This window comes from Silene latifolia, chromosome 2 (genome assembly GCF_048544455.1).
Source record: "Silene latifolia isolate original U9 population chromosome 2, ASM4854445v1, whole genome shotgun sequence".
Lineage (NCBI taxonomy): Eukaryota > Viridiplantae > Streptophyta > Magnoliopsida > Caryophyllales > Caryophyllaceae > Silene > Silene latifolia.
In genome coordinates, this window is record NC_133527.1 from 30,448,204 (window position 1) to 30,472,175 (window position 23,972).

Here is a 23,972-nt window from a genome sequence, read left to right on the forward strand (position 1 = left end):
ACAAAAATAAAATAAAATAATAAAAGATGGGATTTACACCCTCAGACTTACATGTTTGATGAAACGAGATTAACTAAGTTAACGATTAGTGATTGCTCGACTGGAATTTACGACGAAAGTGCCCTCGTAAGAGGAATTAAATTAAATTTATTAAGTTGATTGAGTGGAATTGGTCAAATTGGTCGGTCATGCAAAACGAGGCTGGTACTCAGAAGGATCCGAGCTTACGTGGTCGAAAGTTCAAGCACGTAGACACCAATAAGCAAAGAGCATGGTCTTAGAATGCAAAGGGAGAAGAGAAGGGCCGACACTCGCGTGAGAAATATGAGGAACGAAAGTCCCTATTTATACTAATCACACGGAGGAATTAGGGTTTCGATAAAACTTTGAAAATAAATCTCGAAAAGATCTTAAAATACGCAGAAAGGAGCTGGGAAGAGGCGCAGCAGCCACTGCGGCTCTTGGAAGAGGCGCAGCAGGTGCTGCGTCCTTTCTCCAGAAGTTTCCTTCTGCGGAAGAAAGATTTTCGGTGTTTCTGTTATGGAATTGCGGTAGCTCTCAACTTCCTTATTATTTGAAATATAATTTCGGGAAATATTTTGCCAAAAGACTAAAAGATTGAAATATGGAATAGAAATATCAGGAACATTTTAGAATATTCTGACTCGACATTTTAAACGGTTATTAGAAAGTGAAGACAGTTTTCGACCCGGACTCCAAATGAACTCTAATTACTGTCAAAACGACCGTAGCGGCGCGTAGATGACGACCAAGGGGGTAGACACAAGTATTTGAGATATCACTTGACGATAAACTTACTAATTTTCATAAATCATTCCGTGTACCAAACGTGCGGCCCAATCATCACCGGGTGGCTTGCAGGAGGTGCATAAATGAATGCAATCTAAACTATACTATATTATGCATGATTTCTAATAAACTATGATCACCTATGATCAAACCTCCCCAAACCGATTTAAACACTATCTCTAATGTAGAAAAGAATAGTATTGGTCATTAGTGACTATGCACGAATTCTAATCTATATGCAACTATCTACATGAATCATGTGAGATATTGATGTGACCATAATTAGCGCACATTTAGTCCCCGAATTACCATTGTTTCCATGCTTTTTAGTGCCTATTTGGGTCATTTCTTATCTTTAGTTCTTTGTTTTGCATATTCTTTGAGATTTTGATCCCTTGGTAGGAAAGGAGTAAGAATCTTGCATTTTCATGGCGAAACAAGGCTAAATTGATTGCATTCAATGACCAAGCATCAAGGAGAGACAAGACTAGAAGGCCTTTGTACATATCATAGTAGAAGAGCATTGTTGAGAAAGGATCCTTGAGTCCCCAAGGAAATCCCCAAGGATTCTATGAAGAAAAGGGAAGAAAAAGAAGAAGAATTGACGCTGCCCAACAATCCGAACGGATTGTAGAGAATCCGTCCGTCCTCCCCAATCCGAGCGTCCCACAAAGGAATCCGCTCGGATTCCCCCGCTATAATCCGAGCGTCTTGTTCCTTGATCCGCTCGGATCCTTCAGCCCAGATCCGGCCGTCCCGACTCCCAGCCGCACGGATCACAGCACAGCACAGTTTCGTTCTTCAAGCTACGAAATGGAGAAGCCCTTCTCTCGGACAATCCCGGAGGCTCCTTGCTCAACTTAAAAAGTGTAATTACTAGTTTAGCCCTTAGTTAACCCTAATGCATCCTCCCTAATTTTCACTATAAATACCCCATTAGTCTAATTAGAGGAGCATGTTCCTTTCATCAAGAATTAGAGTAGTAATATCAATCAAATCTCTCTTTAATATTGTAATCAAGTATTAATCAAGTTCTAATCAAGATCTAGTTTCTTAATTTCTCTCTTGTTCTTACTTTATTTTGGGTAATTGAAGATTATTTGGGTTATTTTGGGAGATTGACAACCTCTCAATCTAGGATTCAAGTACTTCTATTATTCTTGCTTTATTATTGGAATCATTAGTAGGTATAATCTCTTAATCCCTTTTTAATTATTGCTAATTACTTTCATTTATTCATCATGTTTCATTATGTTAGTATGATTGACAACCTTTCTTGCATGATCAACATGATAATGAGTGAGTAGTCTCTTAGCTAGGGTTTAATGGGTGATTAGGGAAACCAACATGGGGAATGATTCATGCTTAAATCAATATGCTTTCATATCTTATTTGCTTGCTTGTTTTGATCTTAATACATGCACATGTTATGTTTGATGAAATGCTAAGCCTATGAATCCTTGCATTTACTATCATCACCTATCCTTTCAACTTGACTTGTAAGACATAACCCAACTCGAGTCTTGTTAGACCATGCATGTATTAAGTAGGGAAGATTAAGTCGACTTGTAGGTGTTGTACAATCCAAGAGATTCGGCTCCGGGACCCAAACTTTCCTAGGATTGTAAGATATAACCCAACTCGATCCATCACAACAATAATTGCTTGCTTATAATTTGAGAACATGTTTGTATGATCATATCCCATGATTCCCCTATGAACCCATGACACCCTAGTGCTTTTAATCAATTGTTTACACCCCTTATTTCATTCATCTTGCTAGTTTATTTTCATTGCTATTTTAGTTAGTAACCTTCTACATCAACCCAATTTGTGACACCCCTAGACACCACTAGTTACAATAGAATTCTCATTTCAATACCCGTCCCTTGGGATCCGACCTTTACTTGCCGCTTTGCTAATAGTAGAGTTGCTTGTTGAGCTATAAATTGTGTTTTGTATCGAACATTGACCAACGACCACATATGCTTAATTGTGAACACCAAATGGCATCGATCAAAAATGGCGCCGTTGCCGGGGACGGTGTTTAATTGATTTAAGATTTCTTTTATTGTTTTTAGTTGTGTCTTTTGCACCTTGGGGAAGTAAAGCTCCTCAAGGTTTGTTCTAATTGTTTTTGAGTTGTTTGAAATCTTGCATGTCTAGAAGGTTTCAAAGAGATTTGTTACCTTTTGACCGTGAAATCGAAAGAACCTTGACGAATAATAGGAGACTTGTTAGGAGGAATTTGGGAAGTGTTGGTGAAGTTGTTCAACCCACTAGTGAGTTTGTCAATCCTTTCGCAATAGAAGGAGAAGAGAACCCATTAAACAATATCCCACAAAATCCACCTACAATGCCTAAATTCTCGTCACACTCTATACCCACCGAGGAGGACCTACCAAATGGTACTCCTACACCACAACATCTTACCAGAAACTTTATAGCCAAGTCCGCCTTCATCCAACTAGTTGAGAGGAGCCAATTTGGGGGAATGCCTAGTGAGGACCCTCATTCTCATATGGAAACCTTTTGTGATTATTGTGAAGCTATCTCTCAAACGGCGTGACTCAAGACCAAATAAGATGGGTCTTATTTCCTTTTTCGTTAATCGGCACCACAAAGCAATGGTTGAAGGGCCTTGATAAGGCCACCCTTGGAATAGATTCTTGGAAGAAGTTAGCTCTAGCTTTCTACAAAAAATTCTATCCACCGGAAAAGACTAACATGCTAAGAGCTCAAATTACGGGTTTTAAGCAAAGGGATGAAGAATCTTTGTATGAAGCTTGGGAGCGGTTCAAAGGTATTTGTCGCTCATGTCCTCACCATGGACTTAGCGAATGGTTTTTAGTGCAACAATTTTGGAATGGTCTTTATGAAGATTCAAGGAACATTCTCAATATGGGATCAAATGGAATGTTCACCGAAGTTGATGACAATCAAACATGGAACAAGATTGAGGAAATGGCGGTCCATAATTCACAATATAGTAGACCTCGCAAGGCTACTAGAGGAGGAAAGCATGAAGTGGACTCCGTTACTCAATTGGGTGCTCAACTTAGTGCTCACATTGACACAATCAACTTGAAGTTTGAACAAGCTATGGCTAGACTTGAGGAAAACTCAAAATCATCAAAGCATCATGTCAATGCCATGACGGCATCCTCATCAATCCCAAGTGGGATATGTGAGAATTGTGGAACTATGGGTCATGACTCAAGTGAGTGTAGGGGAACAACCGAACAAGTTAATGCTTTCCAAGCTTACAAAAGTGGTACCCCTTATTCAAATTTTTACAATGAAAACACCAAGTTCCATCCAAATCTCTCATACAAAAGCCAAAATGTTCAAAACCCTCAACCAACATACACTCCACCACCCATGAGAAACCAAAACCAAAGACCCTTTTTCAATCAAAACCAAGGTTACCAAAACCAAAATCAAAATCCATACAATCACCACAATGACCAAGGATTTGATGTCCAAAAAGCGGTCCTCCAAATGCAAAAGAATCAACAAGAATTTTTCAATCAAATGCAAAAAGATAGCCAAGCAAAAGACACCACCATCAACAACATTCTAGCTCACACCAAGATGTTGGAAACACAATTGACTCAACTAGCATCTTCAAGCTCACAAAGACAAAAGGGGCAATTACCACCTCAAAGTAATCCCCCTAGACATGAAACGGTTAGTGCCATTCACTTGAGAAGTGGTACAAGATATGAAGCACCGAAGGAGCAAGTTGAGGATGAAGTTGTGAAAGCTAGTGAAAAGGAAGAAGTTGTCCAAAGTCCCAAAGAAGGGGAATCATCAAAAGAGGAAAGTTCGAAGAAAAATGAAGACAAAGCCAAAGAGAAGGAACCCATTGTGATTAGACTTCCTTTTCCAAGTCGTCAAGCCAAGCCCAAATTTGATGATCAACTTGGAAAGTTCATGGAAATTGTGAAGAACTTAGAAGTCTCAATTCCTTTCACGGAATTAATCAATCACGTTCCGGCCTATGCAAAGTACATGAAAGATATCCTCACAAAGAAGAAGTCAATCCGGAAACTTGAGACTATCGCCTTCACTAAGGTGAGTAGTGCGATACTTCAAGGGAGTTCACCTCCAAAGTTAAAGGATCCGGGAAGCTTCTCAATACCGTGTACCATTGGCGACACGACAATCAACAAAGCCTTATGTGATCTAGGGGCTAGTGTGAGTGTCATGCCGTACTCGGTGAGTAAAAGGTTGGGAATGGGAGAGCTTAAATGCACCAATATCACTCTTCAAATGGCCGATAGATCGACGAAGACACCATTAGGGATATGGGAAGATGTCCCCGTGCGAATTGGGAAGTTTTTCATCCCGGTGGACTTTGTCATTGTTGATATGGAGGAAGATTCCAACATTCCAATCATTTTAGGAAGACCTTTCCTACATACCGCGGGTGCGGTGATTGACGTGAAACATGGAGAACTCACTCTAGAAGTGGGAGATGAAAGCATAACTTTTAATCTTGACAAGACTATGAAAGCTCCTCGTTTGCATGAGCCATGTTTCATGATTGATCATTATTCTTAGGAAGGATGAGAGGAAGAAATCGGAACTCCAATGGAGGAAGAAAGTTGAAGATGCTCCATTCAAAGAGCAAGTGAATTGTGACAAGGAGAGCTTGCAAAGCTCATCAAAATCAACCAAGGAAGAAGAAGATGGCCTCATTGGCCAAGAGAAGAAATTGGGAGAGTTGTCTCCATCTAAGCAAGAGATTTTCAATGATCAACTCAATGAAGTTTGTGGTCTTTGGGACGACGAATTTGAAGGGATCTTCAATCCCTACATTGGGCATGCCATCGATCATGATCAACAACAAGGACCACGGTCTATTGAGGACCTCTACCATAACAATGAACAAGCTTTTAATTACTTCTTCGAGGTGTTGAGCAACATCAACAACACCTTGAACATGCCCCTTGACATCTCATCAAGAATGAGAGTTTGGTGGAGTCCTCCCTAAACCACCACTTGTAAATATTTCTAACTCCCTAACTTACATTTCAATTCTTGTATTGCATTTTTGTCATTTTTGGATTTTTATTTACTTTGATCAAAATAATTGTCATATAAGAGAGAAGTGAGGGAGGGACTAATGATTTCAATTGATGTGTAGTGCTTTACCTTAGTGTGGGGATGGCAATTGCCTAGGCCATTCATGCCTTAGTAGTGCCCCCACAATGAAGAACACAAGCAATGAAGAAGAATGGAAGAATGGTAATGGGAAATGCATTATGCACGAAGAAAGTGAATCCGGGTACAAAGGACAAGAATCCGAGCGGATTCCTGAGAATCCGCCCGTCTGCGAGAGGATCCGAACGTCCTGCCGAGAAGACGCCGTCTTGGGCTGAGCTGAAACCGCAAATTCTTGATCGCTTTGAAGAATCGAGCGGATTTACGGAAAGACGCCGTCTCTCACGAGAATCCGTCCGTCTTGTTCACAAGACGCCCGTCTTACAGCTGAAGAAAAACAAAAGAAATTCTCTGGACTAGAATCCGTCCGTCCTGAACAGAATCCGCCCGTCTCATCACGAAGAATCCGAACGGATTCCCCAGAATCCGCCCGTCTCTAGGCGGGATTTTTGAAAATTTGAAGCTGAAGAATCCGAGCGGATTGCGCCCAATCCGCACGGATTGTCCCTGCGTTTTGAAAATGTCGAGTTCTTTAAATACCCCCCCACCTTCATTCATTCATTCATTCATAAACACTACCCATAACATCAAAACCCTCATCCCCTCCATCTCAAAAACAAAAACCCTCAACAAAATCCACCAAAATCAAATCAAACCATCCTTCAAACAACAAATCAATCACTCCATCTTCATTAACAATCAAAACCAAGCACAAAATCTTCACCTTTGAATTGATTTTTGTTCTCATAAAGGCAAAGCCTTTCACTTTCAAATCAATTTGGGCATTCAACAAATTGAAGATTTTGCACTCTTTTCTTGGTTAAAGCTCATCAATGGCAAGAACAAAGGGACCAACAAAGGCACCAAAAGCAAAGGCTCTCTCTCAAAGGCAAAAAGCTCTACAAATGAAGAAAGCTTTGGCAATGGTGGTATCAACACCAAACTTGGAAGTGCAACAACCTCAACAAATTTCTATGGGAGCATCACCTTCTACTCCGGTAATCAATCAACTCTTACATTATCCGGAGGTAAATTTCATTTCCGATTCCCATAGAAATACATTTGTCAACTTTGCCATGAAACAAATTCAATCCACCAAATTCATATGCAAAGATGCTTTGGAGAAATTGGGTGTTCTTGAACAAACAAGAGTCTTTTTCAATGCCATGGGTTTGAAGAAATTGTTTGAAATGAAGGAAGTAACATACCCCTCCCTTGTCTTAGAATTCTTAAGTTCTTTAAAGGTGACAAAAGTTGAAAATAGGGAAAATATTGAGTTTCGTCTAGCTAACACTAGTAGACGCATTACCTTTCCGGAATTGGGTGAAATTTTGGGTCTTAGCGATGAACATAAATATTATAAGCATTATGGGAAGTATGCTCCCGAGCCTCTTTGGGAAGCAATCTCCGGGAGAAAATTTGAAGATTTTAAAGCTTGTCGTGCTCTCTTGGTCCATCATCCGGGCATAAGAGTATGGCACAAAGTTGTGGGAAATACCATACTTGCTAGAAAAGACACCAATCATTTCACGGGACTCGATTTTATTCTCCTTGAATCAACTTTGAATGTTGGAAGAATTCACACCAAGCCTTTCAATTCTTTGAGGCTATTGGTTGATAGATGGCTCCATGTAGATAGTGGGAAGAAGGGTCAAACCGTTATTGTCAATGGCGGCCTTGTCACGGTCCTAGCCAAGCACTTTGATCCTAATTTCAATACGGATAGCAAGTACAAGGCTAAGGAAGGTGGCCATCTTATTGATATGTCCACCATGATTCACAAGTTCAAGTGGGTTGTTCACAAACCCCTTGACACCAATTATGGGTGGCTTACTAGTGAGGCTCGATCATTCACTTTACCCGCGAAGATTTGTCGTCTTAGTGTCCACCGGACCAACTATTTACTTCCCCTATCCGAAGAAGCCGAGTACATCATTCAACAACAAAAGGGTGATCATGAAACCCCCTCCTCTTCCATTGTTATACCGCCTAACCCCTTTGTGTATGAAGAGTTCAAACCGCAAGGAGTTGAAATTGGAAAAGACTATGTCACTCTTCTTATGCAAGCCATGCACAAGCAAGCTTATGAAGACCGGAAGAATGCTTATTTGGCTCAATATCCTCCCCTCTTACATCTAGCTAGGCAAGGACTCCTTGATCCATCTTGTCCTTTGCCTAGTTGGGCGGATAGAGAAGCCTTATTTCCGGGTGCATCTAGGGATGTGGTGGGAGACAATGAGGTTGTTGGAAATGGTGAAGAAATGGATGATAATATTGAGGAAGAAGCAAGTGGAGATGAAGAAAGGGATGGTGAAGATGGTGAAAGTGATGAAGAAAGTGACAAGGAAAGTGGTAATATCTCTACTTCTCATGAGGGAAGTGATAATAGCATGATGGAAGACTAGCCTCGGAGACTCCTACTCTCCCACGGTTTGTCTATATCTCTTTGTATTCTATCTAATTTTGATCATTGTTGGTTTAGTCCTAGCAACATCAAAGGACTCACACCTCGGTACCATTGAGGTGTTCTTTATTGTTCCCATTTTTGAAAATCCAAAATGACAATCTCGTTTCATGCATATCATAGTGTGTGCATGAACTATACCCATGCTTTGACATTAGCAATAGTGTCTTATTTGGTTTGGGGAAGTTGATGCATACGCAACGGGAGGTAATTTAAATTATCCTCTCCGTCATAACAAAAACCCATGCATCATGTAGTGTAGCTTAGTGTAGAATTGCATTTAGTATAGAAATCATGCATCATTTTTGCATAATTTCCATCATTTTGGCCATTGAGGACAATGCCCATATTAGTGTGGGGATGGGAATTCTAACACTTAACTTTTATTCAAAAAACCATAAAAATTGAAAAATTTCAAAAAATCATAAAAATTTGAAAAATTTGAAAAACCAAAAACAAGTTCATTTCCTTTGTATATATTGTCTTGTATATATTGTGTTTGTTTATCTTTGTTCACATTGATCGACTACGCCACATCCGAGACATGAGGATATTGAAGACCGCATGGTATGATCTTTCCAATCTCCTTTTTCCTCTTTATGTTGATGACTATGTGGCTATATTTTGATTGATGCGGTAAAACAATGTGAACTTAGGATTGCATTTAGTGTATATGTCATACTAGTTGGTAGAATCACTTGCATTAGGATGTATAAATGCTAGTTGCATCATGGCATATAGTTGCATGTTAGAAAATTTTGCGAAACCGTCTATTTGGGAAGCTTGACAAGTGTATATAGGCCCTAGTAGATGCTTTTTGTTCTTAAGACTTTGCTTGTTAGAATACTTGTAAAACACCCTAGGATGTGTCATGCTAGTATCCTTTGACCCATGGTTTAAGGCCGAGTCAAGAGTACCTTGTGGTGTGATAACTCCTTGGCTACCGTTTATTCCAAGGTGACCCTTGAAACCATGCATACCTCTATCATTCATCCATGTTCTACCACATTTTTGTCATCAAAGGGAATGGGCACAAAAAGAAAATCAATTTGAGTTCAAAAAAAAATGAAAAGAAAAGAAAAAGTTTGCAAAATGCATCAAAAGAAAAGAGGAGTAACAAAAATGAAAACTCCTATGCCTCAAATATAAGCCACCCTCCCTACATATGGGGTGACTTTGAAAATGTTCAAAAGAAATGGCAAAAGAAAGTGTTCTCAAATGTTATACGCCACAAGAAATTGGGGGGAAAAACAAAAACAAAAGCAAACTCCCAAAGTGAAACTCAAATATCTATCGATCCCTTTATCCATCGTATCCATTTTTGTGCATGGTAGAGAGGGGACGACCCTTCTTCTTGTCTAGGCAAGAGGGGGAATTCCGCGATCCTCCAGTGTTTCTAACGCCATAGGGAGTCTACTCTTGACAAAAGCATTTAACGATTGAGGACAAAGGTACCCTAGCTTGACACCTTTTGGAGGTGATTTATTGGTATCCTTCTAGGCTTAGTAGTTTGAATAAATTGCATCTATGAAGGAGTGTGTACCCTTGAATTGCTTCCCTTGTAGATAATTTCCGCCACTTAGATGAGGAAAGTGGCTATTCTTTTGTAGATGCATCCATTACTTGATTTTGTGTGCTTAATGATTGGATGTGTCGCCATTTTGGCAAGACCCACCTTGCCTTGCAAGAAGGCATCCTACCTCATGGTTGTCTTGTTGTGAGTTGAAGGGGCGGAGTGAGACCCGCTAATTGTCTCATATCGGCTATTATTATTAGGTTAGGTTAGTATTGGTCCTAGTCTTTGTCACCTCTTTACTCGGGACGAGCAAAGGTTCGGTTTGGGGATATTTGATGTGACCATAATTAGCGCACATTTAGTCCCCGAATTACCATTGTTTCCATGCTTTTTAGTGCCTATTTGGGTCATTTCTTATCTTTAGTTCTTTGTTTTGCATATTCTTTGAGATTTTGATCCCTTGGTAGGAAAGGAGTAAGAATCTTGCATTTTCATGGCGAAACAAGGCTAAATTGATTGCATTCAATGACCAAGCATCAAGGAGAGACAAGACTAGAAGGCCTTTGTACATATCATAGTAGAAGAGCATTGTTGAGAAAGGATCCTTGAGTCCCCAAGGAAATCCCCAAGGATTCTATGAAGAAAAGGGAAGAAAAAGAAGAAGAATTGACGCTGCCCAACAATCCGAACGGATTGTAGAGAATCCGTCCGTCCTCCCCAATCCGAGCGTCCCACAAAGGAATCCGCTCGGATTCCCCCGCTATAATCCGAGCGTCTTGTTCCTTGATCCGCTCGGATCCTTCAGCCAGATGCCGTCCCGACTCCCGGCCGCACGGATCACAAAGACAAAGACACGATTTCGTTCTTCAAGCTACGAAATGGAGAAGCCCTTCTCTCGGACAATCCCGGAGGCTCCTTGCTCAACTTAAAAAGTGTAATTACTAGTTTAGCCCTTAGTTAACCCTAATGCATCCTCCCTAATTTTCACTATAAATACCCCATTAGTCTAATTAGAGGAGCATGTTCCTTTCATCAAGAATTAGAGTAGTAATATCAATCAAATCTCTCTTTAATATTGTAATCAAGTATTAATCAAGTTCTAATCAAGATCTAGTTTCTTAATTTCTCTCTTGTTCTTACTTTATTTTGGGTAATTGAAGATTATTTGGGTTATTTTGGGAGATTGACAACCTCTCAATCTAGGATTCAAGTACTTCTATTATTCTTGCTTTATTATTGGAATCATTAGTAGGTATAATCTCTTAATCCCTTTTTAATTATTGCTAATTACTTTCATTTATTCATCATGTTTCATTATGTTAGTATGATTGACAACCTTTCTTGCATGATCAACATGATAATGAGTGAGTAGTCTCTTAGCTAGGGTTTAATGGGTGATTAGGGAAACCAACATGGGGAATGATTCATGCTTAAATCAATATGCTTTCATATCTTATTTGCTTGCTTGTTTTGATCTTAATACATGCACATGTTATGTTTGATGAAATGCTAAGCCTATGAATCCTTGCATTTACTATCATCACCTATCCTTTCAACTTGACTTGTAAGACATAACCCAACTCGAGTCTTGTTAGACCATGCATGTATTAAGTAGGGAAGATTAAGTCGACTTGTAGGTGTTGTACAATCCAAGAGATTCGGCTCCGGGACCCAAACTTTCCTAGGATTGTAAGATATAACCCAACTCGATCCATCACAACAATAATTGCTTGCTTATAATTTGAGAACATGTTTGTATGATCATATCCCATGATTCCCCTATGAACCCATGACACCCTAGTGCTTTTAATCAATTGTTTACACCCCTTATTTCATTCATCTTGCTAGTTTATTTTCATTGCTATTTTAGTTAGTAACCTTCTACATCAACCCAATTTGTGACACCCCTAGACACCACTAGTTACAATAGAATTCTCATTTCAATACCCGTCCCTTGGGATCCGACCTTTACTTGCCGCTTTGCTAATAGTAGAGTTGCTTGTTGAGCTATAAATTGTGTTTTGTATCGACCATTGACCAACGACCACATATGCTTAATTGTGAACACCAAATGGCATCGATAAGATATAATACAATGCAAACTAATCTAATCATGTGAGATATATTACAATGCAAACTATAGATGAGAGATAGGGAAAGAAGGGTCTTACAATCACGTTCTCAATCAAAGCCTCTATCATTAAGGCTATCATCATCTTCACTTTCTTCTTCTTCCTCTCCTCCTCTTTGATCATCTTCATTCATACCTTGGTTTGGGAAGACAAGGTGAGGTTGCGCCCAAGAAGGCATAGAACCATTAGGACCAATAAACCCTTGTTGTGCCATATGGTAGTATTGAGGATAAAGGGCCAAATAGTTGTCTTCTTGCCCTCGGTGGATCCTAAAATCCATGTTGCTCATCATACCCATCAATATATCCATGGCCGATGGCGGGGTTTTGGGAGGAGGAGGAGGTGTGTAGGGTCGGTAGACATGGGGGAATAGAGGTATCTCCGCATAAGAGGGCCTAACACCATGAAGGAACGGTGGAAATCCAAGGCTTGGACCTTGGGATGGTGATGGTGCATGAGAAGGAGTAGAAGGTGCCTTCTCACGTCTCCTAGGTGGTGGAGCCATAATCCTCTCAATGGGGAGGAGGTAGCTCGGCATAGGTGCAAAGTAGCTCGTCCTAGGTGTGATAGGAGGAAGGTCCCAACAATGAAGGGTGAATGTAGTGCTTCCCTTGGTGTACCAATCAATGCCTCCCAAATCATTATATTTGCACCATTTGTGATGCCTAAATATAGCCTTCTCATCAAGAAACGTATCTCCGGGTAGAGCCACATACCTCCCATCATCATTAAACCGCAGACATAAAACATTGGCCATCCTAGTCACAAGACCACCCATCACAATTCCTTTTAATTTTGTCGCAGCCCTAGATAGATTTCGAAATCGGACAACTAATTCAAGAGCGGGATTAAAGTTGTCTTTTGGCAAACCTTGGACATTCAAATATGACTCAAGAAAAGTCATGTCAAGTTGACTCACACATCCCGTGTCACTCCTACCATGAATAGTCCCTGCTACAAATTGATGCCACACTCTAATAACCGGATGATGAATGTAAAAGGCATGACACCTCTTAAAACCATTTAATTCTAACCTGGTAATTGCTCTCCACAAGTGTGACTCCCTGAACGCCACAGGTTTCTCAAGGTCGGTCTCAGGTATCACAAGTCCAAAAATTTCACCAAAGGTACTCATATGTATTTGGTGGGTCTCATTACACAACCTAAATTCCAAAGACACCCCATATCTTTCGCCTTCAAAACTTTGAGACTACACAAGAATTCCAAGGTGAGGCTAAGATATGTTTCCTCATGCATATTAAATAAAGTCTCAAGACCCATTCCTCTAAAGAAAGACTCAGTTTGTTCTTCAATACCAAGTTTATCCAAAATTTTACGACAAATGAAATGAGTAGGCTCAAATTCCTTACCAAGTAGTTTCACAAATCGCCTCCTATGATCATTTTTGATGAATAATACCTCCGGGAAATCATCAAGTTGCTCTACCTGTTGGAAAATTTTAATCTCATTATTTAACATACTCATATATGTGACAAATTAATTTAGTCATAAAATTAAATCTAGATCTTATGCATGAAAACATAAATAAGAATGAAAAGAAATCGTCTTTCTTACTATGGGTATATCGGATTAAACGGCACAAGTAAGATCTCCTTCTTACTTGTTCTTGAGCTTTCCTTATATGGAAGAACAAAGATTCAAGCTTAGAATCCCTCCCAAAGATGTATACCCAAGATAACCTCTTAAAAATTAATATTATTTGAACTAGAACAATATTAATCATATTAAAAATTGACCCAAAATATTTATTTTGGTCTCTATTATTTCGGTATAGAGAAAGGAATTTTTGGGAGTTATTATCTCTCTAATTTTTCATAAGATGTAGAGAGGAAATTATATTTCTCACACTAGAAATTTTATGTGAAGTTGTGAATGAATAATTAGAGAGAAAAACTCTCTATCATGGCCTATGAAAACCGGTGAGAGAGAGGAGAGGAGAGCCAATGCATGGGCAAGTAATTCTTCTCAAGAAAAACTAGGTTTGCTTGGCTACAAGCTAGTAATAATCATTATGCTTTCCACTTAATTATTTAACATAATTTAAACATTATACTCCCTCCATTTTTCGGCACTTATAAAATGTAAGGTCTATTTTATATTTTGTCATTTGTCAATTGTCACATGTCACTAGTCATGTGTAATTGTAATGTATTTTTAACATATTAAAAATCAACGTATTAATAAAATACGTCATGTACAAAATCGACTTAGTAATTCATAATTACTTGTACCAATAACAGTTTATTAATTATAAATCACAACGTCTTGTATTTATAATAAATTATTCATTCAGTTCCAATTGTTTTCGTAAACAATAATTTCATCTAAGCAATAAAACAATTCGATCAGTTAGACCGTATCTTATTTAATCAAATTACAATGAGACACGTAAATATTACTTCCAAAATCGTCCGTCAATTTTAAGTAATTTAATTAACCCGTATCGACATACGATCAATTAAATAATCAATTAAGAGTGTTACCCTTTAGGTATGACCTAAGGGGATCAACTGATCACCACCGTCGCACGACAGTAATGTCAAACTCTAGTCAGCCAATCATTACCGATATGTGTGGACCAGTTGACTGTAAAATATTACTTCCCACATGTATTCTTAAAATGAGACTTAAACATGTGATCATCATGATCGACAGTTGTGATCCCATTATTGTCGGAGGACACATATTCAAACAATCTCCCACTTGTCCTCGATAAGTGTGCGTCACCAATTCTCTTGTCCTATTACTATCTCCCACTCAGTGCAAGGTGTCTTTCGGGTCGTACTTGCAAGTGATCATATAGAGAGTGGTTTCCTCGATCTGGAGAATAACTGATTGACCGGAATTATCCACCATGGATGCCTTCCTAGCGTGGCCATGCATTTCCAGTTCATTACTCCTCGAGTGCCCCTGAGATATTGTTATAACCCTGACAAGGGGTGGACAATTCCTATCGCACTTATTCCCTTCGACTAGCCATAGCCATCATAACCCAAAATATGCCCATTTGACCCCATTTATGAAGGTCGTAGTAACATAAATCAAAGTTAATCTGAAACTGTGCCACCTTAGGCGAATAGTCTTTAGTCAAAATAACTGACTCATTAGAATACTATAGTAGCTCTCGCCATGACCATGCTATATAAATTTGCTAGAACTCTAGAAGCGGTCATAAGGCCCGACAAAGTGTTCCTAACAGTCTGCCTATGTGATCGACTAGTCATCTCACATGACTCCATGGCACTTGAACTTGCCATCAATCGCATTATACTCTAGTCACTTCGAGACGTCACCTCATGTAGATGACTATGGGCGAATACAATGCTAATTCGTGTTCACTTTAACGGGGTTCAATTGTCTCTACAACCCGTTTGGATGTAACAAAGTATAAGGTGAGTTAATAATAACTCAAACGATGAATGTCGACATCACATTCGGGTAGTCAATACCATATTACAACCTTGTGATGTATATCGTAAGTGTGTAAACACTAGTCGATTGCAATAGAAGTTTAACATACCTTGTGTTCATACTTCTTGTATTGCACTTTCCTTTACATTCATGTTATCTCTCATAGCATGAACCTTACCAAGTGCACATCTAGGCTCCCAACCTAGGTTTAGGTTCTTTTCTTGAAGGAACTTTCTTGTTGTTTATCACATAACCAATGAATTATGGTGGATGATATAACTTGCACTGGTCAAGTGTTCTACCAACTCGCAATGCACTAGGTATAAGTTTTGTAGGGTCTTGCAACAATTGTTAAGATGATTAGCCTAGCACTTCTCATAAGTCCTAGCATATTAGAAAATACTAGTTTTGAGTAACTTCTTACTTTAACTAAGTATCTTTCCAAACTTCTTATTTCTCCTTTTAGCTTGTATAGCTTAGGATTTTCATGAATCCTTACGTGTGTTCGAACTTCAATATGTGCAACCTCTTGTCACATAACATAGTGTTCTGTCCGACACTGGATTAGCTCATTAGTTCTCCTCGAGAATTCATGACGATTCTTCTATGGCTTGCCAATGATTTATCATGCTCTTATGCATATGATTCATTATTGGACATGTGCATGATTATTCTAATGGCGGAAACATTAGTAATCTTTAATCATGTGATCAACCATTCTTAGGTTCAATGAATGACCATGACTGCTTATGGTAATTCCATTTTCATTGACATGAATAACCTACGTTCCTCGTTGATTTGATGTGTATATCTCAATACCTATCCAACATCCCATGATGTGATTGGATTCATCATAGTCCATTTTCATTCAGAATTGAAAACTCAAACACTTCTTTGTGAAAGATAGTACTAGCTCGTCATTCTCAATGAGTAATGAGTTATAAATTTTACAAGATGATTGCTGCCACTAAATTCCATGTCTGCACATGATAATTCCAAACTCCCACTCAATTCCACATGTTTTGTAATTGACTACTCAATCGAAACATTTCAAGAATTGAAATACATATTGCTTTGCCAAGTTATTAAGATTAAAACCATATATGTTCCCAGCATATCCTTTCAAAATACCTATTTAGAAAAGGTTTCAATCTTAAACTTATGGAAAGAGATTTTTGATCTCTAACTCATTCATTTTATAATGATGTGTAGCAATGTCATTATTTAAATGTGAATTTCATTTAATACACTTCCTTCTCAAAATACCCTTTTCCGGAAGAAGGTTTAACCATTTCATTTTCATAATGAGGTTAAGTAATGACACTAGCGTGGTTAACAATTACCTTAGCTTTTGTAGATATCGGCATATCTTCTTTTGCAACTTTTAGTCATAAATCTCATTTATTTTCAAGGATGCAACTTTGTTTCATTTAGGCTCTTAAGTAATATCAATATTGAAACTCTTGGTCAAATGTTGTTCATAAACTAGCCAAAACTCTAGTTAAGACTTTTCATAAGGCTCTTGATACCGCTTGTTGGAAAATTTTAATCTCATTATTTAACATACTCATATATGTGACAAATTAATTTAGTCATAAAATTAAATCTAGATCTTATGCATGCAAACATAAATAAGAATGAAAAGAAATCGTCTTTCTTACTATGGGTATATCGGATTAAAGGGCACAAGTAAGATCTCCTTCTTACTTGTTCTTGAGCTTTCCTTATATGGAAGAACAAAGATTCAAGCTTAAAATCCCTCCCAAAGATGTATACCCAAGATAACCTCTTAAAAATTAATATTATTTGAACTAGAACATTGTTAATCTTATTAAAAATTGACCCAAAATATTTATTTTGGTCTCTATTATTTCGGTATAGAGAAAGAAATTTTTGGGAGTTATTATCTCTCAAATTTTTCATAAGATGTAGAGAGGAAATTATATTTCTCACACTAAAAATTTTATGTGAAGTTGTGAATGAATAATTAGAGATAAAAACTCTCTATCATGGCCTTTGAAAATCGGTGGGAGAGAGGAGATGAGAGCCAATGCATGGGCAAGTAATTCTTTTCAAGAAAAACTAGGTTTGCATGGCTACAAGCTAGTAATAATCATTATGCTTTCCACTTAATTATTTAACACAATTTAAACATTATACTGCCTCTATTTTTCGGCACTTATAAAATGTAAGGTCCATTTTATATTTTGTCATTTGTCAATTGTCACATGTCACTAGTCATGTGTAATTGTAATGTATTTTTAACATATTAAAAATCAATGTATTAATAAAATACGTCATGTACAAAATCGACTTAGTAATTCATAATTACTTGTACCAAAAACAGTTTATTAATTATAAATCACAACGTCTTGTATTTATAATAAATTATTCATTCAGTTCCAATTGTTTTCGTAAACAATAATTTCATCTAAGCAATAAAACAATTCGATCACTTAGACCATATCTTATTTAATCAAATTACAATGAGACACGTAAATATTACTTCCAAAATCGTTCGTCAATTTTAAGTAATTTAATTAACCCGTATCGACATACGATCAATTAAATAATCAATTAAGAGTGTTACCCTTTAGGTATGACCTAAGGGGATCAACTGATCACCACTGTCGCACGACAGTATTGTCAAACTCTATTCAGCCAATCATTACCGATATGTGTGGACCAGTCGACTGTAAAATATTACTTTCCACATGTATTCTTAAAATGAGACTTAAACATGTGATCATCATGATCGACAGTTGTGATCACATTATTGTCGGAGGACACATATTCCAACACTACCTCCGGAACTAGCTCATCTTCTTGCATTTGGAACTCCAGTGCAGCATTAGAATTACTTCCTTTTCTCCTCTTTGACCCCTTAGTAGTAGTAGTCTTACTCTTGCCCCAAAACTCATTGTTGTAGTCTTGAAATCCACCAAGTATCACTACTCAAGAATGCTTCAAATCTACACAAATAAGAGCCAAACAACCTTGAAAATGCCTTACTAGAACACTAAAAGCAATATAGTGAAGCTAGAAGGCAAAAATCAAACCCGAAATACAACTTGTAGCTCCAATTTTTGAAATGATGAAAATGGGTGATTTTGAGCAAGTAGAAAGTTGGAAAGCTGGTTTTTTTTGTGTAGAAATGGATTAGAATGATTTTTAGAGTAATTGATGGTGATTTGGTTGGATTTGATGGTTATTTGAGTGAGTTTTGTGAGTTGGGGTTGAGCTTGAAGGTAGAAGATGAAGATGGTAGGTGAGATTTGAGTGTAGAGTAAAGTTGTGGCTGAAAACATAGGCATACACGGTTTATAGGCTGAACACAGGTGGGTTGGAAGTATCATGCCCATGATCCTGATCATTTTCTGCAATCTGGAGTTGAACCCGCTCGGGATAAAGATGACCCGCTCGGGTTGACAGTGAACCTGCTCGTGATAAACTGAACCCGCTCGGGATAAACTGAACCGAGACGAGCGTTTTCTTCAAAATCTGCGCAGATTCTTGGGCATGAACTTTTTTGCTTTTTCTTGTCCTTCAACCCGCTCGGATTGGACTCGGGATGCGCATATTTCGAGAAATTTTGACCCAATACCTTTCTAATGATAACAAAGTTACTCACAAGCCCAAATTCTCCATCTTCTTCATTTCTTTACATTTTCCATCTTCTCATTTTCATTAATTTCCTTCAAAAAGCTCTATTAAAATATGAGATCCCTCTCTTTCATCTCTCATGCAATTTATTAATGAATCCAAAACTACACTAAATGCATATATACAAATTAATGGTTATTAAGGAACTCCATCAAACCAAAGATTATCAATAAACAATTTCATGGAAGATTATCACTAGCACTCAAAGCACGTAGAAGTCAGTCAAATTCTTAGGAGTGAGATATAAATAGGCATGGATTGTTGGAGCTTGTGTCCTCCACAAATTAGTGTGATAACATTTATAAATCTCTTATAGGTTCACAAGGGTATACTTCGTATTTTATTAGTTGATTAACGATTACTACGGTTGGCTTGCTAGAAAGTTTGACGTTATTATCATACTGATGGCGGTGATCAACTGGTCCCTAAAAGTCACACCTAAAGGATTTGTTTGAGAGATGTGATTGTATGAAAATATAATCACATTGATGCCTGACTAAAAGGTTAGTCCATGTATTTGACTAAACAGTTAGTCAATGTGATTATGAGACGATTATTTAATCTAATTAAATAATATTAGCTGAGACGAATTAACTGTCAACTCGTAAATTGAATATAATATGTTATATTTAATTAATGTGTATAATGTTAGCTTGAATGAATTAAGATGTTAATTCGTAATTAAATGTAACCTGTTATATTTAATTAGCTAATTATAAATATGCGATATTTATAGTTAAAGTATATATTATACGAGATTGTCATTATAAACTATTACAGACAGGCATTAATAAATCGACTGCAAGCTGTTGTGTGTAGACTTATTAATACGGAATAAAATAAATGACAATTTATAAATTATACACTTTATATACATTTTGTAAACTACCAAAAATAAGAAGATTTAATCACCTTATTTTGGTAGGTGAAAAACCGAAAATAAGGAGATTATTCTCCTAATTATTTTGGTTGGTCAAAACCGAAAATAGGAAGAAATATCTTTCCTTATTCCTCTCCCTATTTCGGTTATAATAGGGAGAGAGGGAGATTATTTTTGCTCATCCTTTTAACCTAATTTTGACCTAATTCTCTCATCAAAACAAAAACACAAAAACCCTAAATTAATTGGTGAATTTGGGGATCGATTCTAGCAAGAACAAAAGGGCATTTCTCATATCATCTTGGGTGCAACAATTAGGCGAATATCAATTTTGATATTGTTCTTAGGCCATATTTGCAAGGACCAAAGGTTGATTATTAATCCTCTACTATTTTGTTTATGTAATTTCATTTATGACTCGTATTTCATTATGATAATTTCGTTATAATCCTTATAATTAAATGGGAAGTATACCGATTTTCCCACAAGTGGTATCGGAGCCAAGGCCACGAAATTATTTTGTATGATTTTCATGAATGATTTAAACAATAGAATTTCGAAAAGAAAGAAAAAAAAATCGGCCGCGTAAATTTGTTTTTTTGCCGTAAGAATTTTTTTTTTTGCCGATTGATGTTCTGTTTTTGTTTGTTTTTGATGATTTGTTCCATTTTGATTTATTCATATTATTGTTTTAATAGGTTAAAATGACAATATGATAATTTTGTAGATGTTTTGATTTAATTAGCATTAAATTAAAATGTAAATGGAAATCATCTTGTTTGATGATGGTAAATTTGTTTTGCTATAAAGTTTTTGGCATAAATGATTTTAAATCGTTGTTTAGAATCATGTTTCATTTATTTACATGTTCATGATTATGCCAATCTTGTTCTAATTAGCAACTATAAACGAATTTGTTCATCTAATTGTTTTCGATTTTAGGGCATTATGCCGAGTGACAAAAGAAAAAAAAAACTTTCGGTTTTTTTCGATTTGTGGTTGTGCCGAATTTTTTTTTTCTTTATGGGCTGTTTAGCCGTGAGCCTGGAATTGTTTTTCTCTGTTTTTGTTTCGTTTTTTGCTGAATTGATGAGAAAAAAAATAGGCTGTTTCTTTTATTTTTGCTATATGCCAAGAGAAAAAGAGAAAAAAAAAACTGTTTTTTTTGGGTTTTTTCTGTTTTGCCGAGAACAAATAAAAAAAAAAGATTTTTGGTTTTTGTTTGTTTTGTTTTGGCCAATATTGATTATACATTAAATTAATAATGTATGATTAATTGTTGTGAAGAGGTTCACAAATTATAGATACCTAATTATTTTAAAGAGGTTTAAAATAATGTGAGATTAATTCATATTATAGGTCAATGTGAATTAAGATTGAAATTAATGTGAGTAATTGAGGAATTGTCACTTAATTTGATCATTTAAATAGGTGGTTTGGATATATTAATCTACATAATTAAGGAATTATGTCTTGTATGTTTAATTTTATAGTTGATGCATTTTATTTTAGTTGAATGAATCGTTGAATGGTTTTATTTAAGTATTTTTGCAATCGGTTGTAATTTGTAATACCTAGTGTGGCCTTAGTTAATTATGTTTTCGTAATGAAGGAAACATATCTTTAATGTAATTTTGACATCTCGAATCTCCTTTTATTTTCTTGAAGTATTATGGTTTTGAAATTAGAATGTAAATAGGTTTATTATGTAATTTTTTAATTGTAATTTTAAAGAAGACCAAAGATGGAGATTGGATTGCTCACTCCCGCTACATGGACCAAGATGGAACATCAAGACAAGCTTCTCGAGTCCAAGGATGGATTCCAAAATTGTATTTTGGTAGATAGGCCACACTAGGACTTTATTTTGTTTTACATTTTTCCATTCTTATTGCTTTTCATTCACATGATAGTTAATGCATCATATTCCGCCTAAACCAAACCACCTACTACTAAAATGCATGAAAATTGACTCATATAGAATGTATGTTAGTTTTCATAGATATATAGATGTCTCACACTTTTAAGCCATCACCTTAGTTTATTCATTCTCGCATGCTAGATATTAGTTCACTTAAAATGAATTAAAATAAAGTTGATGGGATCTTCCTCTAAAACAGAAATTGAGACTAGTCTTTATAAGGGCAAACAACTATGAATCCCTTCTTCGTCGGTAGGCATATAGAACCTTACTCTCCATATGACCCCTTCTACGCTGGGTAAGTAGTTTGTGTTGACTTAGTTTACCTCAACATTATAGTCCGAAGAGTTTCTCGTGATTATGATGGACTAAAGATAGAATTTACAGAAATTTATCGACCAAGAATTCTAACAGTAGAATTAGCCAAAAGGTTGGCTTATCAATTTACAGATAATTGAGTCTTGAAATCATTTATATAATTCTTGAGGGAGGTCAATGGTATATATAAATGCTTGAGTCTTCGCGTTATAACAGTATTGCATTAGACTTAAATCTAAAACGATGAGTATGCTTATTATATTTATTCTTCTTTTCGCAGTGTAGAATACGTCTTATTTCGATAATACTGTTAGAACAAATGGCTGGAAATAAAGAAATCCCTATGCTAAGTGCCACACTTGGACGCAAGTCCTGGCTAAAAGCTTTCATGGACCACATGAATCAGTTCACACGTCTGAAAAATGACGGGTCCAACTTTGCGGACTGGGAGGCATCATTGCGGAATGCTGCCATTGCTGACGGTAAGCTCAAGTACTAAACTGAGCCAATACCGCGAAACCCAGGCCCCAATGTAGGAGTCAATGAGTCACTTGCTTATAGTGAATTCATTATGGAAGCGGGTGCGATAAAGAACGTGCTCATCTTTGCAATGGAAACCAATTTGCAAAGATGCTTCATTGCCCAAGGTGCAAACAAGATTTTCACCACGCTCACTAACGAGTTCTCAAAAGCACCGAGAATCATTACTAATGTGCATACCTGTCGCTTCTTTGATGCAAAACTCCAGAAGGGCCAACCGGTTAGCCCACACATTCTTAACATGATTGAGAATGTCGAGAAATTGGAGGCACTTGATTGCAAAATCAGTGAGAGCATAGTCATTGACCGTATGCTTCATTCACTTCATGATGGCTTTGCCCTCTTTAGGGAAAATTACTATATGAATGACATGAAGAAAAGTCCTCATGAGCTACACTCACTTCTCGTACAGACCGAGAAGGATATGAAATTGAGTGGGAGCATGAAGCAAGATGTTCTCATGATTTCCAACAAGTATAAGGGTAAGGGCAAGGCTCACGTCGACCTAACTGTAGGAAAGCCGAAGTTTAAAAAGTCAGGAAATGGTAAGAGTGGGCCTGGTGATACTAGTGGCTCACTGGGCAAGGCAAAGAGCAAAGACGGTAACGTTGAATGCCACCATTGTCACAAGACTGGACATTGGAGGAGGAACTGTCCCGTTTACCGTGAGGACATAAAAGCAGGCCGCGTCACTCCTGTTGGTATGTCATCTTATATTCATATGATTGAGATTAACCATGCAAGTTTCGGAACTTGGGTACTTGATACTGGTTATGGTTCTCATCTGTGTAATCATTTGCAGGGCCTAAGAAACATCAAACCCCTCGCAAAGGGTGATATGGACCTGCGAGCTGGGAATGGAGCTAGAGTTGCCGTAGTCTCAATGGGAACATATGTAATCCAGCTCCCTAGTGGGTTTGAGTTATATTTATATAACTGTTACTATGTACCCAGTTTATCTAAGAACATTATTTCTATTTTCGTACTCGATAGAGACGGTTTTGCATTTTCAATAAAGGATAATAGTTGTATTTTCTCTTTCAATAAAATGATTTATGGCAAAGCAGTTTCCATGAATGGAATTTACATCTTAGATCAAACCACAGATATATTACACGTGAATAATA

General features: G+C 37.2%; 1 non-coding gene across 1 annotated transcript; it reads right to left on the bottom strand.

Moving 5' to 3' along the window:
• Positions 1-3,537: 3,537 nt before the first annotated feature.
• LOC141645601 (small nucleolar RNA R71) lies at positions 3,538-3,644 on the bottom strand. Its single transcript, XR_012545079.1, has one exon. It is a non-coding gene; the product is annotated as a small nucleolar RNA R71 (small nucleolar RNA).
• Between the last annotated feature and the right edge of the window lie 20,328 nt (positions 3,645-23,972).